The sequence below is a fragment of the Leguminivora glycinivorella genome, chromosome 13 (assembly GCF_023078275.1).
Source record: "Leguminivora glycinivorella isolate SPB_JAAS2020 chromosome 13, LegGlyc_1.1, whole genome shotgun sequence".
Classification (NCBI taxonomy): domain Eukaryota; kingdom Metazoa; phylum Arthropoda; class Insecta; order Lepidoptera; family Tortricidae; genus Leguminivora; species Leguminivora glycinivorella.
This window is the reverse complement of record NC_062983.1, coordinates 18168920-18176071: the sequence shown is the minus strand read 5'-3', so window position 1 is coordinate 18176071 and position 7152 is coordinate 18168920. Positions and strand designations below refer to the sequence as shown.

Here is a 7152-nt window from a genome sequence, read left to right as displayed (position 1 = left end):
ACATATGTATTTAAGTACTACATTTATGTAGTTCAAAGGGAACTAACATGATGATGGTCATGATAATGATAATGGTCATGATAATGATAATGGTCATGATAATGATAATGGTCATGATAATGATAATGGTCATGATAATGATAATGGTCATGATAATGATAATGGTCATGATAATGATAATGGTCATGATAATAATAATGGTCATGATAATGATAATGATGATGATGATGAAATAGTTGGAACTGTGATAACTTTAATAAGCAACTTGGAATTAATGATTTCAGTGAGATTTGAGAACCTATAATGGAAAGAATATAATATGAGATTAACCTTGTAATAATACTTGCATAGAACTAAATGTGTGATATTATATAGAGATAATTTAGTGACTTTGTAAGTCATAGTTACCCCTTTTTTAATACAGATCTTGAGATGCCAGTCATGCTGACCAGTGTGGAGGCAACGAGGACAGCGGTTAGAGAAAGGCTCTAACAGTCATTCCATACATGCAGTGTAGCCACTGCTAACCAAAGGTATGAATCATTCCTTTGCTTGACTGACGTTTGTACAGATTGAGTTATAATGATAGCAGTTATAGTGATAAATCTTTGGAGATGAATTCAGGCAATGTTTTAATTCTTTTTGTTCCAAACTTATTCCCCAGAGTTTGGAACAAAATTGGTTGAGTTAGTCTGGGATATTTGGTAGTGGCTGGGAGACGCTGCCAAAATCACAGAAAGAATAAAGTTAAAAGTACATTTCATTTGTTAAAATTCTATTATGGTATCTGAGAAATTGCATAAAGACGTCAGTTCATGGGATGTGTGATTCATATCATTTAAAATTATTTATTTGTGTTCTACATTCATCAATTTAACGAAAAATAGGTTTAACAGGTACTAGAAGAAGCTGATTTGAAATTATTAATGTCATCTAGCGTCGAGTAGAAGTGATAGCCACGAGATGGACACAGAAATTGGCAGCATAGCATTTACGTTATGTGTGTTATAATAAAGATATATTGCTCTTACAATCTTTATGGGTAAAATATATTAGATGAAACTCTACCTTATTAAAAGAAATTGTAACATACTGGAAAACTATATAACTGTGTAGAGGTAGTAAAAGAAATATGTAGGTATACTTACCTAGAAATATATCCAGGGAAGAAACTTGTCAAATATATGGTTTCACAGACGCATTAGTCAATGCATATTCTGCTATAGTGCATAGAAATACTAACTATAATGTATACAGCAAAGGCATTAACTGAAATAGACTGACTCTCATAAGAAATCAAGGATGATTTAAAAATAGTCCGTTTAGAACTATGAGGCACATCAATAGAAAATAGATTAATATAATATGTAAAAAGATATCTCCCAATAAAAAGTGACTAAGTAAACATTTATTAGAGTATAACAGTCAGATTGTTATAGGTGGCAGTCAAACAAGTTACTTGTACTATTTGTAACAAAAGGGATAGAAGAAATGTAAAAGAACAGAAACTTGGATCTGCGTTAATATACCCTCCAAATTGAATCCGGCTGATGTGGCAAAAGGACCGTTAAATGACATAGAAAAGTTACATTTTGGCTACTTAAATGGTTCTGAAGTTTTGTTATATAGCCCATCTAAATGTTTTAACAATCAGATGATTGACAATTCTTTTTCTGGCGCGGGAGGGTCTCTCGAATTGTGAGAGGTTAAGAATAAACAAGTGAGAGTTCAAGTTAAGGTGGCACCACGTGTTGTGTTGGTGACATAGTATGTACAAATTAAGAAAAAATCAAGAGAACAGAGAGACTCAGAAAGTTGATCGTATATCAAAATTAATTACAGAAATAAATGGGCAATGTAGAGTGGCCAAAGCAAATTAGGTAATACTATATTTATAGGATATATAGCACATTTGTGTCCTTGAGATAGGAGAATCAATGGTGTCTGTGGATCCTGCAAAGGATATATTAAATGATAAACATTCTATGAGGAAGAAGTGATGGATCTTGATATAGAAGTAGATATACCGGTTCAAAGAGAAGATGTGAAACATAATGGAAAATAGATCAAAGGAAGAGATAGTGGATAATAACATACTAAGTACTCAGAGATAAAATAAGGTGGATATAGGCTTAAGTAGAAGGCATCAATGAAACAGAAATCATGTATACCTCTGAAAATATGTCAGAGTGATTTGCACAAGATGGCATAGAGTCAGTGACGCCTAGAGATGAGAGACAAAAGAGAGCAACAGCGGTCCAAGCAATTGGAGAAGATCAAAGAGTGGTCCCGCCACTTGTTGCTTACACTAACTCCTTTTCATTAAACTTTCGTCGTCGGGTGTGTCGCGACGTTTCGCGAGTTACCTGGCAACACTACCAACTGAACGAAACAGCCTCCATTCAAACCGGTAAAAACCTGTTTGTCACTTTATGGCGTGTTGAATTTAATTATGTAAATTAATATTCGAATCAGTGCTCATCAAGGGGAGCCGAGTCACCAAAGAAAGCTAAGTGGTGTTTTATATCTCTATGATAAAAGAGGAGTTATTTTCCCAAAACGTTCTCGTACATTTAACCTAAAACTAACTTTTCATAATTGAATATTATTGCTATGCATTATTACAAAGTTTACGATGATGGTGTTTCCGTTATGGATGATATATTGAAATGAGTGTGGCAGGGAGTTGTTACACGTTTATGCATATAAAGATCATGTAGTTAACATGATTGCATCACAAAATGGCGCATGTTGAATGCGGGAAAGAGCCAACGTGGCTGTAAGTCAGCGCGGCCCCAACGAGTTTGGGACCAGGCATCGGGTAGCCCTGATGCTGGTATGACCGCCACCGGGGGCTGGGGTGCGGTCCAGCCTTAGTAATTGTGTTATCTATTTAATATGAGGAAAGTTATGAGTTTGGCTGGGGTTGGAGTCGCGCCCCAGGCCTTGGTAAACGCCAGTGAGTTTGTGAGACCTGGCCGCTGACACCTGAAGGCCATGGGTTCACGCATCCTCTGGGAGGACCCCCCAAGATGGTGATCACTGTAAGGGCCCTCGGGCATGTGTACAGACTAGCGCTACTCTGAGAGGGTTGACGAACCTTCATACACATTTTGGGTCTAATAATGATATTTGTCAGGCGTTGGCCACTAGTGTGGAGCGTTGTGACATACCATGTAAATGTATAGCTTTAAGTTTGTATATTGTGTCTAAGAAAATGTATGATTTGATAAAGATGGATTTGGTAATGTGCCAGATGAAAGAACTACCTGATTTCCCTATGGGTTTTTCATGTGTTGGTTAAATTCATGTTTATGAAAGTAATTACTGATATGATAATGTGGTTTATGAAACACCTATGATTTACCTAAAAGTGGCTTTGATAATGTGGTTACCACAGAGAGGTTCTGTGGCTTATGAAACATCTATGATGTAACTATAAGTGGCTTTGATAATATGTGTACGACAGAGGTGTTCTGTTGTTTATGAAATATCTCTAATAATCTGTAATGTGTTGATCTATGTGTGGTGTTAATGTACTTGCCTTAGTTGTGTTTATGAGAGACATGTTTGAGAAGTGTACTTTGTAAGAGAATGGTTACAAAGCTTTCATATTGAGTTTGACTATCATATGTGGAATTTTGTATCCTGAATATGCTGAATTGAGTTGATATATCTCAATACATTAGTTGAGATAATAGCAACTATAATGAAAGACAAATGTTGTTAGAAATTGACTTTGTTTACTGATTTACTGCATTATTTGTGTAGTACTTTGGTATGAATATTGATGCACCATAATGGTGACTGGAAAGTATCTTTGAGATACTTTACATATGTATTTAAGTACTACATTTATGTAGTTCAAAGGGAACTAACATGATGATGGTCATGATAATGATAATGGTCATGATAATGATAATGGTCATGATAATGATAATGGTCATGATAATGATAATGGTCATGATAATGATAATGGTCATGATAATGATAATGGTCATGATAATGATAATGGTCATGATAATAATAATGGTCATGATAATGATAATGATGATGATGATGAAATAGTTGGAACTGTGATAACTTTAATAAGCAACTTGGAATTAATGATTTCAGTGAGATTTGAGAACCTATAATGGAAAGAATATAATATGAGATTAACCTTGTAATAATACTTGCATAGAACTAAATGTGTGATATTATATAGAGATAATTTAGTGACTTTGTAAGTCATAGTTACCCCTTTTTTAATACAGATCTTGAGATGCCAGTCATGCTGACCAGTGTGGAGGCAACGAGGACAGCGGTTAGAGAAAGGCTCTAACAGTCATTCCATACATGCAGTGTAGCCACTGCTAACCAAAGGTATGAATCATTCCTTTGCTTGACTGACGTTTGTACAGATTGAGTTATAATGATAGCAGTTATAGTGATAAATCTTTGGAGATGAATTCAGGCAATGTTTTAATTCTCTTTGTTCCAAACTTATTCCCCAGAGTTTGGAACAAACTCGATTACCAGGACTCGAATTCTCCATACATCGAGAATGTTCCGGAGATCTTACCTGAAGACGCAACACCTTGCGGGTACGGCGCCAGGCTCAACTCCTGAAAATTCAGCTCCAAAAGTACCTGATTTGGACCCAGACCTGGTTACCGTGTTTAGGTGAGGCTATATACCGAACATACACCCATACTTGGGGAAAAATTCACGGTAACTTAGCCTCCCTTTGGCTATCATTAGTCCGCAAGGGTTTACCAAATATTTGAAGGATAAGATATTAAAAGAATACCTTATCTCCGAAAATTGTACGCATTTAGATGCTTCATGCAGAAATTTCTGCGGCCATTACAGCCATGCTGTTTGTGGCAGCTGCCAGTTGGGTGTAGGCATTACAGCCATAAACCGAGCTATTACTGTTCTATTGACGTCTGATGATATATAAGATCACTGCTATCAAGCTGTTAAGCGACAGTTGTCGCATCTTATCAGACTTGCATTATTGCAAAACCCAAGCACGTACAAGGCTTGTCACACCCAGGTTATAAAAACCCTTCTTGACCATAATTCAAGATGCGGGCGATTTACTCTATGGAAGTAAACTCCCGGAAAACATAAAAGCCTCAAAAGTAATTGAGAAACAATGGCTACAGATAAAAAGTCTGTATATTTGGGAAAGAGCAACACGGCTCCATCAACTTCGACAACAACGTCGGCGCGCAACCAATACCAGTTTCAGGGAAACGGGTCAGGCCCTCCTCGTTACCAGTCGAAAGGCGGGGGGGCCCAGAGAAAGGACAGCAGTCAACCAACCCCGAACCCTCCAGCTAGACCAGCGGGCCAGGGCAAGCCCCGTGCCACTCCTCAACAATGAGTCAGTTACCTCACGCTGGTAAAATAAAATATTTTTTATGATTGCTGGTCAAAAATAACATCAAATGAAGTTATTTTAGATTCGCTTAAAAACGGTTGCTCTGTAACTTTTGAACGTCCGGTTTTTTCAAGACGTTGTACCCCAAAAATAAATTGGAGTAGTGGAAAAGCCGTTATGGAGGTACGTCCAAAATTTAATTCAGCTGGATGCAGTTGTCCCTTGCATCCCACAGCATGACCAGTTTATTTCGAGAACGTTTTTGTCACAAAAATCTATGACACCAAATGTTTTATTCCAAATCTCGAAAAGCTGAACAAATTTATTCCTAGAGAACATTTCAAAATGGAAAACCACAGACCAACTGTTAAGCTTATACTTACCAACAGGTAGCTTCATGGCTACAGTTGATTTGAAGGAAGCTTACCCACTGATTCTTATTGCGAGATATTGCCGCAAATATCTGAGCGTCCATTTTGAAGATGAAAACCCTAGTTTATTAACTTAAATGAATTTACGGCTTTGTCTTATGGTCTTTTTTAGCGCGGTATTTTATGTGTCGGTACTCTTATGTAGAGTGTTTACGAAACGTAAACGTTAACCTACTAGAATGCTTGTGCTTTGTCATAAACTATACTAATAGGACATTAAAACCACGACAGGTTTGTCGAGACTTAGGTTTTATGTTCAAACTCAGTCGATTTTTTTACCTACGGGAAAAACGAAAGAAAATCAACGTGATGGTTAGAAAATCTCTGTCACTACACTCTTGTTCCGTTAGAGAATTATCTCAACTGATCGGAGTACTTATTAACGCATGCCCTGCAGCTAAATTTGGGTGGCTATATACTAAAATTCTAGAACGCCAAAAATTTCTAGCCTTGCAACGCGACCCAAACTATAGTAAGAAAATTAAATTACCGAAACTAATATTAAATGATCCGAACTGGGGGATGAATATTATATTCTCTTGCACACGGAGCGTCGAGATCCGAGGAAAAAGCTTTCCACATAAACCATTTGGAAATGTTAGCAGTATGTTTACCTCTTAATATTTCTCAAATGACCGTCGTTGTGACTGTTTTATATTAATTCGTATAGACAATACGAAAGCTATAACTGATATAAGCGATGAAAATCGCATGGGCAGCGTTCAATTTCGAAATTTGAACGACCCTTTCAGACGGATTTGGCAGTGGTGCGAAGAAGCGAAACCTTTGGTTTTTTTTGCATCGTATATAAATATTAAATATACGAAAGACAATATAGAAGTAGACCGGGTATCACGAAATGTGAATCTCGATACTGAATGGTAACTATCTCATGAAGCGTTTATACTGCTACGCATAATGTATACTGCTGGTGAGCTTGATATTGATCTTTTCTCTTCTCGCTCCAATGCCAAATGTACACTTACTTATCATGGTGGAAATACCCAGATGCATCAGCTGTAGATGCTTTTACACTAGACTTTTATAGTTTCCCTCCATTGCCGATCATTTTAAAATCTTTAAAAAAGATAATTTATGACAAAGTAACAGGAAGTTTAGCTTCCCCGTCTGGCAATCCCAAGCGTAGTTTCCTTTGTTAATGTCACTAGTAAAATCCGATATTATTTACATGAGCCCCGAAGAACATAAGGTCTGTTCTGATCACAGCACCAGGAATCCGTTCCACGAGCGCCTTTTCCTGGGTGCAGCGGTGCTCTCCGGTAAAGGTTATCTGAGGAAACTTCATGTGATCGCATCTATTTCTAAAAATACCATTCAGCAATATAACGT

The 7152-nt window shown here is 37.0% G+C and overlaps 1 long non-coding RNA gene across 1 annotated transcript; it reads left to right on the top strand.

Annotated features, from left to right (window-relative positions):
• Positions 1–383: 383 nt before the first annotated feature.
• On the top strand, positions 384–4365 carry LOC125232603. The gene is made up of 2 exons (XR_007177768.1): positions 384–533; positions 4257–4365. It is a non-coding gene; the product is annotated as an uncharacterized LOC125232603 (long non-coding RNA).
• Positions 4366–7152: the final 2787 nt, after the last annotated feature.